Source organism: Panthera uncia, chromosome A2, assembly GCF_023721935.1.
Source record: "Panthera uncia isolate 11264 chromosome A2, Puncia_PCG_1.0, whole genome shotgun sequence".
Taxonomy (NCBI): Eukaryota; Metazoa; Chordata; class Mammalia; order Carnivora; family Felidae; genus Panthera; species Panthera uncia.
The window spans coordinates 100,183,893-100,204,365 of NC_064816.1; the positions used below are offsets into that span (position 1 = coordinate 100,183,893).

The 20,473-nt window shown below is 39.2% G+C and overlaps 1 pseudogene; it reads left to right on the plus strand.

Moving 5' to 3' along the window:
* The first annotated feature begins 4,440 nt into the window (after nucleotides 1–4,440).
* Nucleotides 4,441–20,473, plus strand: part of LOC125930428 (centromere protein V-like) — a 44,352-nt pseudogene continuing 28,319 nt past the window's right edge.

The window sequence follows — 20,473 nt, forward strand, 5'->3', positions numbered from 1 at the left end:
TTCGGGTGCAGTTTTCACATTACTCACATACCGCCCAGGCTATGCTAGAGGGTTGAGGGATGTAGAAATATTGGCTTAAAATCGGCTCAAGGGCTGTCTGGCCAAGTGTCAGTTTCCTGATGGAACTGCTTGACAAAGGTTGGATCAGAGCCTCAGGAATTGCTACTCAGCCATCTTCAAATTCCACCATTCACATGGGAGGTAGCTTCCATTTTCAGTCTTAAACCAAGTACTTTCATGTTGTGAGTAATTAGGGTCCCCTTCTGCCCAATGGACTAGGGGACAGTGCAGTGGTTAAAGCCACTGATTCACTGTTTCTTTGGAGGCCACGAGCTTTGCCTCTTGGTCTGCCTTATGGTTTCCCCATGGAGCCGTGGTGTCTCCCCTTTGATGTCCCTGGCAATGCATGACTGCCACTCTTTTAGGGGCCCGTATAGTGTCTAAGAGTTCAAGGATTTCCTTAGCATATTTTATGTCCTTCCCTCCTGAGTTTATTAGACCCTTCTCTTTGTATAAGGCCCCATGTACATGGAGGATGGTGAAGGCATACTTAGAGTCTGTGTATATATTAACACATATCCCTGCCGCCAGTTGGAGGGCTCGGGTTAGTACAATGAGCTCTGGTTTTGTGCTGAAGTCCCCTTTGTCAGGCCTGGTTTCAATGACAGAATTCAGGGTCACTATGGAATAACCTGCAAGGTACTCTCCCTTCTTTAGGAAACTGCTAGTATCAGTGAAATATTCAGCCTCGAGGTCCTTGAGGGGCTGGTCCCTTAAGTCTGGTCGGCTGGAGAACACCTCATCCATGACTTCAATGCAGTCATGGTCTAGCTGGCCCGGCCCAACAGGAAGTAGGGTTGCAGGGTTCAGGGTCCGCACTACTTCTAGGTGAATGTGTGAGTTCTGACAAAGCATTCCCTGATATCTGACCATCCTGGCATGGGTTAGCCAGTATTGTCCTTTGTATTCCATTAATGTCAATACTGAATGTGGCACTGGGACTGTCAATCCTTGTCCCATGGTTAACTCATCAGCCTCAGGCGCTAAGAGGGCTGTGGAGTCAAGTTGCTTGGAGGGATATGCCACTAGGTGATGCCACGACCCCAACGTCTGAGTTAGGACTCCCACTGCAATACTAGTGTGCTCCTGGACATGCAGAAAAAAAGGCTTGGTTGTGTCTGGCAGTCCTAAACCAGGCGCATTAGTAAGGGCTCCTTTTATTTCCTCGAAGGCCTTTTGCTGTACTGATTCCCATATCAGGGTTCCCTCTCTCCCTGCCTTTGTAGCCTCATTGAGGGGTTTTGCCAGGACTGAAAAGTTAGGTATCCAGATTCTATAGAAACCTGCAGCCCTGAGAAACTCCAAGCCTGGCATTGGATTGTTGGGGCCGGGATCAAGCAAATAGCCTGTTTTCTCTCTGGGCAGAGTTAGTGCTGCCCCTGGGACAGGTGGAAGCCGAGATATTTAACCTTTTCCTGACAGATTTGAGCCTTTTTCCTAGAGAATTGTAACCGGTTTTCCACAGGAGGGTAAGGAGCTGCTGAGTCCCTTCCATGCAGCCCTCCTGGGACCTTCCAGCCAGCAGTAAATCATCTACATACTGAAGCAGGACACAGCAATATTGATCCGCTGGGAAGCCTTTTAAGTCAGGGGCTAATGCAGTGCCGAAAATGGTTGGGGAGTTTTTGAACCCCTGAGGCAACCTGGTCCAAGTTAACTGGCTCTTGTTACCATTTTTAGAATCCTCCCATTGGAAGGCAAAGATCAATTGGTTCTGGGGGGCCAGGTGGGTGCAGAGAAAGGCATCCTTAAGGTCCAAACAGGTGAAGAAGGTAGCTTCAGCAAGAATGAGACCCAAAAGTGTATAGGGGTGCGGGACCACTGGGTGTGTGGTGACAGTTACCTGGATTACTGCTCACAGGTCCTGAATTGGCCAATAGTCATCTGTGCCCGGTTTTTGGACAGGCAAGATGGGTGTGTTCCAAGGTGACTGGCACGGCAGGAGGATCCCATACTTTAAAAGTTTCTCCAGGTGCTTTTGGATTTCTTTCTGTGCCTTGTGAGGGATAAAGTATTGTCTCTGGAGGGTGGGCTCTGCCCGGGCTTCTTCCTTGAGACTATAGAGACACCACTCTTTTCCTTGGGGAATCGTGAGAGTCATAATCTTTGCTTCTGGTTTCCATAGGGTCAGAGCAGCCTGCCCCCAAGAGCTGAAAGTTATCCAAGCCTGTGCTTGTCCAACAGGTCATGGCTTATTAAAGCTGTGGGGCAGTTGGGGAGGTACAGGAATTCATGGATGACTTCACGGCCACCTAAATTGTATCACCGTCAGCAAGAAAGGATAGCACATCTGACTGCCTGTGGCCCCACTTGTCTCTATGAGAGGGGGCCCATGGGTTGGGTCACTACTGAGTGTTCTGCTCCAGCATCCACCATAAAGTCAATGGGTTGCCCTCCCCACCCCCCCCACCTGCCACATTCATTCAGACCATGGGCCCCTGAGGGCCTAGCAAAATAGAGCCCGGCCTTTCCTAGTCCTCCTCATAGTCCTCCATGGTGGTTATCCCCACAGAATCATCTTTGGGGACCCTATGAGGCTTGGGGCCAGTTGGTACAGGCCCTGGACCACATGGCCTCTTTCTGCTTGGGTCTTGCTGAGAACTGTCCAGTCTCTGGGGGCATTCACTTTTCCAGGGCCCTCCTGACGGCAGAAAGCACACTGATTCTGTCCTAATTTTGGTTCAGGGTGAGACCCTCCCTGTCGTTCCACCTTCTGGCCCTTTCCCCATGGGGCACCTTTCCAGGAGCATTCCTACCACTCCACCAAGGCAGCAGCTAACAAGTCTGCCTGTTTTTGCATCTTTCGGCGTTCTTCCTTCGGTGCTACCTGGTCACAGTTAACAAACACCTAGGTTGCTACTTCTAGCAACTGACTGGCATGCTGGTGAAACCCTCTGGTTTTTGCAGTTTGTGAATGTCCCCCTGGGCCTCACCTACAAAAGTTGCACTATCTCCTGGTTAGCAGGCGCTTCGGGATCAAAGGGGGTGTGGAGACGAAATGCCTCACATAGTGTCTCATAAAACTGGCTCAGGTTTTTCTCAAGTCCTTGGAGCACTTCTGATGTTTTACTTATATTTATGCCCCCCCCCCCCCAATCCTCATGCCATTTAGAAGGGCTTATTAGTACCTTTCAGTCCTTGCAAACCCTCCATCTATACTGGCGTCATTTGTATCCCATTTGGGGTCCTCCCCAGGGAAGTGAGCCCAAGTGTAGGCCTGGGGGCCTAGTGTTCCACCTGGGGCATTCTCTAACCATTTTAGGGCTGCATAGGTAATGCGGTGTTGCTCCTCTGTATCGAAGAGGGTTAGAAGACGTTGTCGGCAGTCCATCCAGGTAGGTTTTTGGGTGTGAATTATGGACTGAATTAGGTTGATCATAGCCTGGAGTTTCTCCATATAGGAGGGGGTATGTTGCTTCCAATTTAAGAGTTCTGTAGTGACAGACACAAAAACACGCTGGCCTCCTTGGGTCTTGCCTTCCTGATCATAATAGATGGGTCCCCTGGTTTCCCTCAGTGACATCTGTAGAGCTCCCCGGTGCTGCTCCAGGGAGTGGCTGCCTCCACTGGCCTGATTCTCTAGTGCAGTCCAGGAGGCATATGCGGGGTTAAGACTGGTGGTCCGGGTGGTTCAGTCATGGTCAGGGAGGCTGGTGGTGCTAGAGGTGGTGAGGCCTCGGGACTAAGGGCAGACTCTGACAGGGTTTCAGCAGTGAGGGCTGCTGGGAGGCACAGGTGGCAGTGAGGGGTACAGTGGGGCATATGGTGGTGGGATTTCTTTAGGTTCTCCTGACAGTATGGGCTTTTTAATTTCTGGCCAGTATTTGGAAGAAGCCGTGACGCGAGACATCATAACTTTACAGCTTTCTTCAATAGAGACTTTTAGCCAAGGTGGCCGGGATAGGATCAGGTCTTGCCAACAGTCAATGTAAGGAAACTGGTCAGAGTGGCCTGGGTCCCCTGCAATGACCCTGATCACTGGGCCAACTAGTTCCTTATCAAGTGAGCCCTCAGAGGGCCAGCCCACCCCAAATGATGGCCAATCAATTTCACAGAATGTTCTGGGCTTTCTGGAAGTTAATTTCACACCATAATTTCCTGAATATCCCTTTTTGAAATTCCTCATCATACACTCTAGGGGAGTCAGTTTACTCTGTTTTTCACCCATTTCCTTCCCCTAACAGACAACTTTGATACACATGAGGGGAAAAAAAGAGGAAGGAGGGGGGACTATTTTGGAGAGGACACACAGTTGCTTTGTCTGTTTCCGGCCACTCTCATCTCAGAGATATTTCAGGCACCTCTTAGCATTGGTGGGTTCAGTTTCAATCCCTGACCTGGATCAGACTCTTAGGGAAGTCTGACGCTGCCTTAAGCCGTATGAGGTTGCCACGGAACCTCGGATCAGGACTTGTCAGGACTCAACTCTCGCTTCAGCCTTTGGTCAGGTGGGAACCTTTCTGTTGTCGGTCTCATTCAAACACATTCACAGAAGGACTCCAACCCATTGCCCTACATTCAGCGCCTTAGAGTTGTGGCTTTGTTCCTCTTCCCTTGTGGAACTACTAGGGCAACCTGGGGGGATAATCAGGTTCCCCTTCTGCCTCTTAGCGGCAGGTCTGCCAAAACCAACCTGGGTTCTTATCAGTCTGATGGGCAGCATTCCGTAAGCTGGTTCCTGGGCCTCATGGGTTCCTTTGGGCACACACAGGGTATTTGCCCCTGTGCACTGGTATAGGCTAATCTCTTAAGCAACAAATGGTCCACTGGCACCAGGTGAGGTTGCTTCTCCTAGCGCTCAGAGGTTCATACCCTGGGGGCAAAGGAGGTGGAAACACACCATGGCAAGTTCCCAAATAACGTAGCAGGATTCTCTGTGACACTGAGGCTTACTTTCCAGGAAGCAAGTTTATTTGTGCTGCTCAGTTGGGTTCGTACCTGAAGAACTGAGGCCCAAACGCCATGTGGCATAGTTTTTTTCATACATTCTCTATTTCTTTGTCTCCAATATACGGTAACACAGACATGCAGTCTGATTAAGTGGTCTCATGTTACAAGGTCGTGAGGGATGTTGTCACTCTGTGTACAGCCAGGTTGCCTTGAGGTTTTGTTTTGTTTTTTTCTCCTTAGGGAGAGGAACTTACCACATGGTAACTTACATTGATTGACTTTCAAATGATAAACCAATCTCACATTCCTAGAATAAACATTACTTATTCATGATCTATTATTAATTTTATATATCCCTGGATTTGGTTTGCTAAAATTTTGTTTTAAGGGGCGCCTGGGTGGCTTAGTTGGTGGAGCGTCCAACTTCACCTCAGGTCATGATCTCGCGGTTTCTGAGATAGAGCTCCGCATAGGGCTTGCTGCTGTCAGCATGGAGCCCACTTCTGATCTTCTGTTCACCTCTCTCTCTGTCCCTCCCCTGCTCTCTCAAAAATAAAATATTTTTTAAAAAATTGAATATTTGCATCTATGTTCCTGAGAAATAGTGATTTGTGGTCTTTATTTGTAATATCTTTGTCTAGTTTTAGTATCACAGTAATGTTCTTTCTTTTAGAATAAAATACAAACTGTTCTCTCTTTTTCTGTTTTCTAGAAGAGTTTCTGAGTAATTGATGTTTCCTTCTAGATATTTGGAAGAATTCACCAGTGAAGCCACCTGGGCTTGGAGTGTTCTTTATCAGAACATTTTTTAACTAAAAATTTAGTTTCTTTAATATGTAGGGGAATATCCAAGTTATCTATTTCTTTTTGAGTGAGCTTTGGTAGTTTGTGGCTTTCAAGAAATTCTGACTTGTTAAATTTATTCAATTTATTGGTTCTCAATTCTGTGGAAACTCTATCAAAGTAGTTGTTTGGAACAATCAAGGGATTTATCTATTTATTTTCCATCTCTCAAGGATCGTTTTCTTTTATTGCCTAATATCCAATGTCTTAAAACCTTCATGTATTTTGTATGTCTTTTGTTTTTTCAGGAAGGAGAGAAAATTCAGTTCTTGTTTCTCCATTTTGATCAGAGACAGAGGAAGGGGCCCAACTATTTTAAAATTAAAATTTTAAATAGAATAAAAAGTTTCTTAGAAGTCAGTTTGTTGGGAGTCACTGTGCCAGCCCACATTCGTGAACTTGAGTCCACTTCCATCTATTCTGAGGAGTTATGTACTTACTAAATTATATTCGTATTAATACTTTCCCTAAATGAGATTAATTGGATTGGGCTTCTTGTCCTCATTTAACTAAGAAAATATGAAGAAGTCTATGTTAACTCACTATTGGTAGTATCCCTCCTTTCCAAGACCAATCCTTTCTTAAAAGGAGAGGGAGTCTTTTCTTCAAGAGAGTACCAGAGATGATTTCGACATAAGAAACTCCTAGTCAGTTTTATTATTTGTAATTTAGGGCCTTATCCTGGATCAACAGTGAAATTGTTGTTGGATAAAATCACAGTTCCAAAGAACAAGAAACAGCCACAATGTTGGCTGTGTTACTAACCAGAATAGCAATACATTATAACTACCAAAGGAATGTTTGCTTTATAGAAGCAAGAAATCCCTTATTTTCCTATTTGTTTGCTTATAATTGTTTATAGTTATGAAATATGGCAAAGCAGGCCAAATTCAATAAACCTTTTTAATAGTACACATATGCACTGTTTAAGCAAAAATCCTGACATCTGGGCAGAATATGAAGAAAACAAAAATATTTTTGCAGCCTTATATTTAAAACAGGTTGTACACTGACAGACCAATTTTCTTTGTGAGCCACCAGTGCTCAGCTGCTCTGTTATACATAGCTTCTTTTAAAATTTAATCTTACTCCCTCCAAATGTTTTTATTTTAAATATACATACATATATGACACAATAATAAGATGATACTACTTAAGTTTAAATCATTAGTTTTAAAATATAATTATTCCTATAAGCATAATTTAAGACAGTATTTTCCCTCCACTAGTTTTATCCTCCTAAAAATATTAAGAATAACAAATAAGAGTATATAGGTAAAAATTATTGTGTGGTGACTATACTGTTGCTAGTGTCCCTACTTCCCAAGTATCACATCCTCTGTTGTAAGAAGTTTCTATTTATTTTAATTACTTAAACATTTCTAAGCCTTAGGTCTTAAAGTTAATTAAGTCTGAAGTCTTGGAGTTAATTAAGGGTTTTAGAATTACAATTTAAGCTGACATTAAAGAACAATAAATCTACTTGCTCTTAAATGCTTATCCCTAAAATTTTACTCAGATAATACAAATAAGGTAATTGTGGAGTCAGGTAATTTTTAGCATTGCTTGAACTCTATAAAAACAATGTTTAAGATGTTCATTATTTTAACTCAACATGGTTTTATATACATATTTACATCTTTGCAATCTTAAAATCTCACTGTAATTAGTGATTACTTATCTGATCTATATGACAAATGCAAGTTGTTGCCAATAAATTAGGCTCCTGTCAGAAAATAAATTAGAATCATAGATGAACTAAAATGTTGTTTGCATTTTATCCTGCACTGTAATAATATTTCATTTGTACATGTATTACCATAATTAGGAGTATTAAATAATGTAATTTTATATAAAGTATTTATAAAATATTTATCAATAATTAAAACATTTCTGTACTAATATTTTTAAAAATTTTCTTTGAGTAATGATAAAAACTCAGTACAGAAATGTTTTGTCGGGCGCTTGGATGGCTTAGTCAGTTAAGCCTATGACTCTTGATTTCATCTCAAGTCATGATGGTTGGTGAGACTGAGCACCAGCCCTGCATTGGGCTCTGGGCTGATAGTGCAGAGCCTGCTTGGGATTCTCTCTCCCTTTCTCTCTGTTCCGTCTTTGCTTGCACACACATGTGCTCTCTCTCTCTCTCAAAGTAAATAAATAAACTTAAAAAAATGTTTATTAAGGATGACCTGATGACTGTTTATCTTTCATTTTTTTGGTCTTAGTTACCAGGATCCTTTTTTTAATTAAAATTTATTTTCTTTAATGTTTATTTATTTTTGAGAGAGAGAGAGAGAGAGAGCATAATCAGGGAAGGGGTAAAGAGAGAGGGAGGCACACAGAATCTGAAGCAGGCTCCAGGCTCTGAGCTGTCAGCACAGAGCCTAAAGCAGGGCTTGAACTCACAAACTGGGAGATCATAACCCCAGCCCAAGTCCAAAAGGTGCCCTACCAGGATCCTTACCATTAAATATAATTCAGGGGTTTCCTTTTCAGAGATTTTTGTCCCTTTCTGGTAAGGGGAACATAATTATTTTTATGCTTTTAAAAAATGTTATTTATTTATTTCTAGGGGGAAGGGCAGAGAAAGAGGGAGAGAAAGAGAACCACAAGCAGGCTCTACAGAGTCAGCATGGAGTCCAGGGCGGGGCTTGAACTCACAAATGGACCGTGAAATCATGACCTGAGCCAAAATCAATCATGACCTGAGCCTAAATTAAGTGTCTGACCCTTAACCGACTGAGCCATCCAGGCTCTGGAACATAATTATTTTTAGAACCAACCATGGAAAACTTTATTGCAACACAATTAATGTGTAGGTTATTGTTTCTACTTAGGTTTCATTTTTTCAATCATCTATTTCTTTGCAAATATAGAGGTGAATCAAAAGGGCTTGACATTTACTGGGGATTTTGAAATGGATTTGGACTATTTCAGGCATCTCTGAGATCTCTGTACTTGCATGGATTTTCTTAATTGTTACATTTCTCAAATTAACACTTATTTTTTGTAGATTTCTTATTGCCTTCTAAGATGTTATATTGGCAATGTTCTTTTTGTTTTTGTTGTTGGCAATGTTCTGATGCACTTTCAATCTCATCCACAGTGGCTTTTTAGCAATTGAACTTCAGCTAATTGACTTCAGCTCAGGTCACAATCTCACGGTCCGTGAGTTCGAGCCCCGCATTGGGCTCTGGGCTGATGGCTCAGAGCCTGGAGCATGCTTCCGATTCTGTGTCTCCCTCTCTCTCTGCCCCTCCCCCGTTCATGCTCTGTCTCTCTCTGTCTCAAAAATAAATAAACGTTAAAAAAAAAAAAATTAAAAATAAATAAATAAATAAAATGGCTGAGTAATAGGCCTCCAAATATGCCAGTGCTCTAATCCCTGAAATCTATGAATATGTTATGGCAAAAGAGACTTTGCAGATATAATTAAGACATTAAGAGAGACATTATCCTGGATTATCTGGGTGATAGAATCTATGAGCCTGTAAAAGTAGAGACTTCCTCTGGCTGCAGATGGAAGAGATGGGGCTGAAAGAAAAGTCAGAACAATTTGAAGTATGAGAAGGACCTGATGCATTGTTGCTAGTCTGAAGATGGAGGGGGCACACATGACAAGGGAAGGAGGAAGAATTTTTTTTAATTAATTGGGGTTAACTAATAACCTGAAAAAGGTTATTTCAGTCCTATAACCACACAAACTGACTTTGTTTAGCAACCTGAATGAATTCATAAGATCCAGCCTCAGAGCCTCTAGAATGGAACACAGCTAGCTGACACCTTGATTTCAGCCTATGAGACTCTTAAACAGAGGAACCAAGCCACCCAGTACCTGGACTTCTGACCTAAAGAATCATAAGATAATAGGTTGGTGTTGTTTTAAGATGCTAATTTGTAGTAATTTGTTATTGTGGCAATAGAAAATGGATATAGTACCCATTGGACTTTGACATATGAGCATTCTGAAAATGAGCCCAGTTTTTCACAGCTCAGCAGCACCTTCCAATTGAAGCTCAGAATCTAGAAGGTTGGGACAATAGAAAGGATCTCACCAGCATGCTTGTACTGTTCCTTAATCCCTTTAACTCTGGTGGGTCCTTTTGAGAAAAGCTGATCTTAATGGGTTCTCCAAGACTGTTATAAATACTTTTGATGATAGTTACGAGCTCATGTCAACATTTTATTACAATTTTGCAACAACTGAAAAGATCTCTAGCAAGCAGCTCAGAGATTTACTTCAGTAGTGATATTTATAGAAAAAAAAACAAAACAAAACAAAGGATGGTTCAATAATCATGGATGTAACAGACAGAAAGGGAAGCAAGTATCTGGTTAAAGGTCAAATGACAGTCAACGGGAATATACATATTCCAGATATAAACTGGATTATATTGCACTGAAGGTGCTGTCCAAGTCAAGTGTGGGACTGTTTTTTCTTCTGCAATGCTCTTTACTTCCCTCTTGACTGAATTAACTTCTATTCACATTTCTTAGGTCATATCATGTATTACTTCCTCACAGACACCTGTCATGACCTTTCTAATTCCTAGATCCCTCTTTGCACCCATAACGTACTTCATGCCTCCAAAACTCTCCTTACACAGGCAATTTTACATTTGTGCCATCCATTATGCAAACAATGCCTCTTTCATTTACTGGACTTTAAACTCCCAATGGGCAGGAGCTATGACTATTCTTGTTTATTATTAGATCTTCAGTGCTCAGTAGTGCTGTCCACATAGGAAAGGCTTAGTACATAGATTTAAATGAATAAATGAATACTATACCATTTAAATGAGGTCATATATATGAATATCCTTAATAGGAATATTGAACTTCTATCTTTCACAGTGGTTCACCATCACTTGTGAAGACCAGTAAGAGGTACAGTATGAATGTATGAGAGCAATTGCTTTAGTTCACTGTGTTAAAAAAGAAATTTTGGTCGGATTTAGATAAACTCTGATGAGAAATTGGACCATTTTGTAGTTAGAGAAAATTTGGCCTTTAACAAGTTTACTGAAATCAAATAGAAAATCAGAAGTGAGATTATATTCTTAGGTTTTTCATCTATTACTTTAATAAACAAAAAAAGCACCCTTAGGAAAAGAAAATAACTTTTTACATTGCCAAGTAGCGACTGCAAAATGCTAATAGGAATGGGAGTATATCTATAAACAGAAAATTTAGTTTTCTTGATTATAAATAGGATAATATACTGGGTGTTCTACAAAGCTCATATATGCAGGGAGGGTTTTGTCAAGTCTTTGTTTTAGTGGCTTTCTATTCAGGATATGAAATATTGAGCCCACCATGCCTTCTCCCATTCTTCTCCACACTCCATTCTGCTGGTCACCTACTTATTCTTTCAGTGAATAGCTGTAAAATATCATGGTGCTTAGAAAAATCTCTTTGTAAATGTTTTTCTTGCTTTCTTTAGCCAGGAGCCAAAAATATCATGCGTTTCTGTTTTGGGAGTGTAACAAAAAGAGCTTCTGAAAAATACGGATGGTGTAGCTGAGATAGGATGGCAGTATTTTTTAGAAACACGTTTTTATAGAACCAGATGGTCTAGTATATTCTCAAACAAATATGTCACCTATAATTTGATGAATATCTTCCAAAGGAAAATAATTTTTTCAGTAGATAACAGATGGTATCAGTCAAAAGCATATCGAGACACTTTAAGAAAAACTTGATGGCTCAAGTGATTTAACCAACAGGATTTTCTTCAATGTACCAAGCATGTTTTAGGGTCTAAAATTTGTCATCTGCAAATAATTCAGCCTCATTTCCAAACTTCACTCCATGGAGAATTGAATGCAACCTGTTTTATATGCTAACTATAAAAATGATGAAAATTCTAAAGTTGTTTTCTGGCTGTGTTTTTGAAGTATCCATTATATTATGCTAAAAGAAAAAAAGTACATATATAAGTGTCTTAAAACTATAAACAATTTATACTCAAATATAAAAAATATTTTAATAGAACTGAACTACATTTTACCTATGTGTAAGGTTATGTTACTAGTGACCCTTTCGTTAGTGCTTTTCTTAAAGCTGTAGATATATGAACATAACAGAAAAAAGTTCTGAAGCTACAGATATAAATTATTGAGGAATACTTAGAATATAAGAATGTAAGTCATTTATTTTGCTCTGGTTTTGACACATGGTACTGTAACAAGACCATGGTTCAAAAACCCAACATAGTGGTATGTTGATAGTAAGATCTAATGACATATATAAACATGGGAGGTAGGAGGTACAGTGAAAATTGTAATTTTCTGTAATTGGAATATTGTCTTTTTTCATGCCTTATATCTATATATGAACTAAAGTGGGACCACATAATTTATCATTAACCTGTGATATGTTTTTGAGTAAAAGGGAAACTGCTTGTAGTTACTTAATCATTGTAAACATAAACTGGGACTGTCCAGGGAAAATTGGTCTGTCTATCTATCTATCTATCTATCCATCTATCCATATCTATCTATCTCTCTATCTCTCTATCTATCTATCTATCTATATCTATCCATATCTATCTATCTATCTATCTATCTCTCCCAGGTATACACAATTAGTGCCATGATAAAAGAATCTACTGCTTTCTAATTGGCATGTTTTGGAAAGTGGTCACATCTTTGCCACTTTAGAGCTGGTTAGGTGGGGCAAACACAATTATTTTATATTATCTAGAGTATCATTACTATTTCCAGATACTGTTCAACATTATAGGCAAAAGACTTGTTTTTGAGACCATATGCAATTCTATTTCTTAACGTGGATCTCAAATAATTAAACATGTTTGTTCGTTTAAGTGTAATAAGGTTGAGATTATGGTTACACGTATGATATAATGGAGTATGGGAAGACAACAATTCCACTATAACAAATTTTAAAAAGAAGATAAATTGCAAAATTATGTTTACAAAATATTAGACTGTATATCAGTAAGGAGAATAGATGAACTGAAATTCCAGAGAGGGAAGAGACTTTTCCTAGATGAGTTCACAATTGCCAGTCATTTTCTTCTTTGGGGGCATTTGCTTACTTGGTACAGGTATATGGGCCTTAGTCTAAACAGAGGGTAATCATGCTGAGGGGAAAACTGAGGATTTTTTAAAAATTGAGATATAATTGACATATAACATTATGCTAAGTTTAAGGTGTATGATGTATTGATTTGATACATTTATATTGCAGTAAGATTGCCATTGTAGTATTAGTTAAACATCTCTGTTGTGCCATATAATTATCATTTCTTCTAGTGGTAGGAACAGTTAAGATTTAGTCTTTTAGCAAGCTTAATGTTTATACTACAGTATTGTTACCTATAATCACTTTAATGTGTATTGGATACTAGTATATACTCTTAAACAACATCACTCCTATTTTTCCATTTCCAGCCCCTGGTAACTACCATTCCACTGCTTTTTCATTTTGGTTCTTCTTTTTATTTTTTTTAAGTTTGATTCTTTTGGCAATTGTATAAGATAGTATGATTGATTGAATTCAGATTGGACTCAAAAGTATACTTCCTTTTTCCCATGAAACATAGATTAAGGACAAGGTCAAGACTTCTAAAACACAGGTAAAATTTCTTTCAGTTTCCTCATGTGTACAGACACAGCCCAGCTGGAACAAGGGGGCTTGGCATGGCCAGTCTCCACATCAAAATATTTAACACATCACTATATTTGATATGTATTTGAAATAGTGTGAAACAGGAAACTATAAAGTTAAGCTCAAAATCTAGAAAGGATAGAATAGAATCTCCTATAGTTTTTCAGGGCTAAACAAAGACCTGCCAGAGTCTACAGAAATAGTACAGAACATCCAGGCCCAAAAAACACTTTTGATGTAATGGTATACTGCATTTTACTAACACTGAAACCTAAGCCTGACTAAGTTAAATCCCTTTTTGGATTTAGGTAGCCAACTTTTCAACTTATCTGCCAAAGAGGGGAAAAGAATAACTATGCTTTGGGGGAAGTAATATCATCAGCAAGTGCTGCAAGTTACCCGCCCCTCCCCCCACCCCGACACACACACACACACACACACACACACACACACACACACTCTCACACACACACACACACACACACACAATGTCAAGCATACAATAAAAATTATGAGACTATAACAAAGTAGGATAGTATGACCAATAAGCAAGAGCAAAAATACACAATAAAAGCAGATTCTCCCAGCTATTAACATATCAAATATTGCTAACAAAGACTTTAAAATAATTATTTTAAATGCATTAAGAAATAGAGGAAAAGATGGACAAAAATGAATGAAAAAATGAAATGTTTTTCATTTTTGACATCTTTATTGAGGTATAGTTGTGAGTGTACAATTAAATTAGTTTTTAGTAATTTTATAGCATTATACAACTATCACTACAGTCAAGTTTTAAAACATTTTCATTACCCCTCCACATTCCCTCAACTCCTTATAGTCCACCTCCTGCCCCACTCTGCTTTCCTCAAGACTGAGGATTTTAATATAAGATTAGAAATTATAAAAAGAATAAAATTGACATTTAGGAGTAAAAATATAATATCTGAAAATCAGAATAGTTTGGTGGCTTAACACCAAACTGAATATAGTGGAAGATAGTGTTAGGAACTTGAAGACACATTAATAGAAACTATTTAAACCAAAAAGAGCAAAAATAATGAAGATAATAAATCAAAGTACAGGGGACACAAGGCACAAAGAAATTCTAGCATACATATATTGGAATTTCAGAAGGAAAATTGAGAGAGAATTGGAAAATTGGGAATAAGCAATATTTGTAGAGATAACATCTGGGAATTTTCCAAAATTAAAAGAAAGTATCAACTTTGTACAAAGGTACAAGAGACTTCAGTGGACTCTAATCATGTACAAAGAAGTCTATATCTAGGCACATGGTATTAAATAGGTGAAAGCCAATATATAATAAAAAGCTTAAAATCAGCCAGAGGCAAAATAAACACACCTTATCTTTAAAGTAACAGCAATAAGGGTAATGGCTAACTTTTTTTGTAGAAACTGTGTAATAAAATAGTCGAATGACATCTTTAAAGAGCCAAAAGGAAAATAATGACCAATACAGAATTTCATACACAGTAAAAATATTCTTGAAAATAAAGATGCTAGGTGTTATACGTTATCTCAGATTGTATTCTAGGACAGAAGAACATTAGTGGAGCATATGGTGAAATATGAATAAAGTACGTAGTTTAATTAATAGTAGTGTTAGTATTTTACTTTTGAAGTGTGCCATGGTTATGTCACATGGTAACATTAAGGGGGATCTGGGTGAAGGCTATAAACAGTACTACCTCTGCGACTTTTATGTAAATATAAAATCATTCAAAATAAATTGTAAAAAGAAGTTAAGATAAAATAAAGAAGTTCTCAGATAAAATCTGAGAATATTTGTCACGAGGTGAAGCAGACTCTATGATATGCTAAAGGAAATTCTTCACAGTAAAAGTTAGTGATTCCAGATGGATGCATAAAATGGCAGGAAGAAATAAAGGGCAATGGAAAGTGTAAATGTAGGGGTAAATATGAAAAGATACTGGTGTTTAAAACAAGAGAAATAATATCTTTGTGGTTTATAAAAATGGAAATATAAAGTATATGCCTATAAAGGCATAAATGTCAAGATGCATGTAAATGGAGTTAAGTTGTTGCCAGGTGATTTTATTGTTTGAAAGTGATGAAAGTACTAATGTTAGGATGATTGTGTGGAGGCAAAGATGAATATTGTAATTTCTAGGGAAACTTCTGAAAAGTAATAAAAATGTAAACAAACTAGCTAAAAGAAGAAATAAAAGGAAATTTAAAAAATTGATTAATTCTAAAGGAGGCAGGAAAAAATGAAAAAAAGGAACAAAGACCATATGGAGCAAAGAGAAATGACTGTTGAGATGTTGTTAAATGCAACTACATAAGTTATTACATATAAATGGATTAGGCACTAGAAAGCAAATGGATTAAAAACCAAATCTGAGTATGTGCTCTGTAAAGAGATCCATTTTAAATATAGATTGAAAAGAAAAGGATAAGAGTCAAAAGAAAAGAAAAGGATAAGAGAAGCAGCCTGGGTCTTCCAGAGGCCCCACAGTTAACCCCAAGGCACCTCACATGCCAGGCAAGGGGAGAGGAGCCCAGCGGTAGTTGATGCTATAAGCCCAAGAGGTGGCCAAGCCATGGGCAGATGTAGCCAGAGCTGGCACTGGTCATGATGCTGTCCCCTCCATTGTCACAGCCATAGCCAGCCCCAGCAACCCCAATGGCCTCAGTGGCCATGCTGGACCTGGGCAGCCAGCAGGAGCACTGGGAGATGTCCCAGAAGTGGCTCATCTTCCAGGGCACAACTAAGCTGCTGCTGGATACCTTCCAATACCAGAGCCTGGTGAAGCACACAGGGGACTGCTACTGTGGAGCTTTGAAGTTTGGGCCTCAGCAACTTGCACATCTTTGACTGCAATGGCAGCATTTGCAAGAAGAAGAATAAACACTTCTTTGTTCTGGCTTCTTGCTTCAGGCTTAAGAAGGGCCCTAACCAAATGCACATTCAACAGGCACAAAGCACAACACGCCTTCTGTAAGAGAAGTGGTATTCAGAGCTTTTACACTCCCTGTTCAAATCCCAGAGGCTCCAGAATTGCCCCCACACTGCCTGGATTGAGGGCGCTGCCAGGGATGTGGTCGTTGAGAAATCCAATGACATCTATTGGGAGAAAGCCATAATAGAGCATAAGACCATCAAGAACATGTCTAAAGGGTAAGCTCCTGCTTCTTCCTTCCTGAAAAGGAGGAATGATTGGGAAAAATAGCTTTGCTGTCCATGGTGCTCATGGACACCCATGAATATGGAATATGGAATGGCCCAGGTTCATGGCCCAGGTCAATGGCCCAGGGTCATGGAATATGGCTGACCCAGGTTGCTGGTTCTGTTGGCTGGTGGTCTTGATCTCTGCAGACTGCTCTAACTACCAGTCTCTCTAGGCAGCACTTTGTGCTGCCCAAACTTTGATGTTGGCTGGTTGACATCCTCCTTTCTCTTCCCAACTTTTGTATGATTTTTTACAAAATATTTTTAGCATTAAAACAAAACAAAGGGATGTAAGAAGATAGATCATATGGACAAAGAAATTTAAGGTGGCTATAATAATGTAAGGCACAGAAGACTTTTCTATAAGAAATATTGAAAGATATAAAAAGATAATTAATAATGAAAAAAGGTCAATTAAAAAAGAAGTCCAAATAATCTTAAACCTGTATATATTTAATGACATAGCTTTAAAATACATATAAAACTGGACAAAATTAATCGTGATTGTGAATTTGTCTATTTCTCATTTTAATCTTGTCAGTTATATTCTAGATCTTGATCTTGGCAGTGATTGAATTTAACATTTGTATACTGAATATGTTATACCTTCATAAAAACATTTATTAAATAAGTTAATAAAAATGTATTATAGGCCAATTATCCAGGTAAAAATTTAATATAGTATATTTCTTTATTATTTTGCCAAATCCTTGAGACTGAATAATGAATAATCCTATATTAAAGTTTGCTAGCATGTTTAAATGATGTTTAATAGAAAGAAAAGGTCCTAAAACTCATTGTAGTAATAAAGATATTGTGACACCCAGTGTTTATAAATGTTCCATTGTTCTAAAAACATAATTAGACATATGAGTTAAACTGTGTTTTAAAATATTACTTAGCAAATACATGATCTTGTTTATTTTTAAATTTAAAAAAATTTAAGTTTTATTTTTTGATTAATTTTTTAAAGCATTCTTTTTTTTAATTTTTTTTAAAACATTTTTTAACGTTTCATTTATTTTTGAGACAGAACATGAACAGGGGAGGGTCAGCGAGAGGGAGACACAGAATCTGAAACAGGCTCCAGGCTCCGAGCTGTCAGCACAGAGCCCGACGCGGGGCTCGAACTCACGGACCGCGAGATCATGACCTGAGCCGAAGTCGGCCGCTCAACCGACTGAGCCACCCAGGCGCCCCTAAAGCATTCTTTTTTTTAATGTTTTTAAATTTATTTTGAGAGAGAGAGAGAGAGAGAGAGAGAGCACAAGATGCAGAGGGACAGAGAGAGAGGAAAAGAGACAGAGAATCCCAAATAGACTCCACACCGCCAGCACAGAGCCCAACACAGGGCTCGTCCTCACCAACCGTGATATCATGACCTGAGCTGAAGTCAAGAGTGGGGACTTAACTGGCTGAGCCACCTAGGTGCCCCTTAATTTTTTTATTGTAGAGAGAGGGAGAGGGAGAGAAAGTACACGTGCATGCACTTTTGAGTGGGTGAAGGGCAGAGAGAGAGAGAGGAAGAGAATCTTAAGCAGGCTCCACCCTCAATGCAGAGCCCTAGCAGGGGTTGATCCCACTATCCTGGGATCATGACCCAAGCTGAAATCTAGAGTTTGTCACTCAACCAAATGAGCCACCCAGGCCTCCCTATTTCCCATAAATTTTTATGCTTACTTCTTCCTAAGGATCAGCGGGCTTTAAGATTGGTGCTAGAAGTTTGAACTCTTACTCAAAGTATCTGAAACTCCTATGATATTAGATGATCTGTTAGGTTATTATCTCACTCTCCACCAAGTATGTCATGGAAAATTTCTCCTCAAGAGAAATAAAGGCATTAAGAGTTGGTATGTTTCCTTCTCATTTTGAAGAGACAGATATTGAGATTTTGTTAATCCTGAAAGCCATGTATTAGGAAGGGTTCCTTAGTTTTTAGCCTAACATGGCCCCTACTGATTCTTCACGCTTCTTATGATTTGCAAATCAGTGGCTTTGGTCTGACATGCTAGAAAGCTTGATAACCTAGGTCTGTCATCTCTGAAATGCTGATACACACTCTTGACATCTACTTCCTTTTTATTCTTTTGTCTCTAGAGGGCTATCACTGTAGTCACACTAGAATTAATCACTCTCTATGGCTCTGGTTTGATAAGACTTAATGAGCTCTCTTGGTTTCTCCAGAGAAATAAAGTTCTGTATGTTTCATTATGTTCTATATGTTTTTCTTTTTTTCCGAACTCTGGACCACAAACTTTCCATGGTCTTTCTAGGGTTTACGGGGGATAACCTATTCTTATTTTCCAGAAGTCTTCTGGGTTTGGTATTCGATTGGTTTGGCACCCACTACAGGATAGTTTTCATGCACTAGAGGAATCTGTGTGTATTGAGAGTAAGGACTAAGCTTCAGCTTCCTATTGCTCTCAAGGACAAACCTACAAATCTGAATTACAGGATCAAAGGGAAACCTAGCTTATTGATTATAACAAGAAAATCTTGGGCATTTAAAAGGGCTCAGAAAAAATTCATAAGCCTATTTTCTTTTTTAAAATATTACTTCATATAATATCTTAAATCAATTTGTATTTTCCTGTTCATAGTTCTAAGTATGATCATTCCTTCAGTAGTCAAAGATTTCCACATTGTCTTGAAGAGAGTCAATATTTTTACAATTGGAAAGCAAAGAGAGAGAATCGATGGCTGTTCAGTTTTTGACTTCCAAAATAGGCTCTTGAAATCCACATCAAAATCAATATTTTCAAAAGCTGAAGATTTTGTTTTATAAAAAGCTGAATTGAATTGGAAGCAAAACAGTCTCTTGAGAATCAAAAGGAAAGACTTTGAAAGAGGCAGACACACAGGCATTAGGACTATAATAATAGGGGCGCCTGGGTGGCTCAGTCGATTAAGTATCCAACCCTTGATTTCAGCTCAGGTCATGATTTCAGGGTAGTGAGACTGACCCCCAAGTCAGGCTCCACACTTTCAGCGCCAATTCTCTCTCTCCTTCTCTCTCCTTCTCCCCACTCATGCACATGCTCACTCTGTTTCTCTAAAAAATAAAATAAAATAAATTAATAAAAAAAGACTGTAACAGTGAAATCCAGAAAAGCCTGGCAAGGCAGTTCCATGATATCAAGGCTCTGGTTTTTTGCTCTGTTACCCAGTTATCTCTGATTCTCATTTACATGGTGATTTCATGGTCACAGTAGTGCTCTTTCAGCCCCACATCTGTGTCCTACCTAGGTAGGCAGAAAGAAGAGGAGGGAAGCAATGAGGGGAGAGGAAAAGGAAAACACTCCCAGAAGTATGCTGAAGTATTATAGGCTAGGGGCGCCTGGGTGTCTCAGTTGGTTAAGCATCTGACTTTGGTGCAGGTCATGATCTCTGGGTTCATGAGTTCAAGCCCTGTGTTGCACTCTGTGCTGACAACTCAGAGGCTGGAGCCTGCTTTGGATTCTGTGTCTCCCTCCCTCTCTGCCCCCCTGCTCACACTCTGTCTGCCTGTCTCTCTCAAAAATAAATAAACATTAAGAAAAAAAATTAAAGTATTAAAGGCCAAAGTTGGTTCTGCTATACTTAGTTGCAAAGGAGTCTGGAAAATATACATTTTTAAAATAGAATTTCCCCGGGGAAAGAATTACATTGGGTTAGGGGTGGAAAAATGAAGAGTTGGATGGGAAATACATTAGGGGATTTGGTGAGACCTGAGACAAAGGCCCTCCTTGGGGATACCATGTGGAGACAAGCTGAATGAATGTCATTGTGCCAATGCCTTGTGCTTCATGCAGTTTGTGCAAAAAAAAAAAAAAAAAAAAAAAAAAAAAA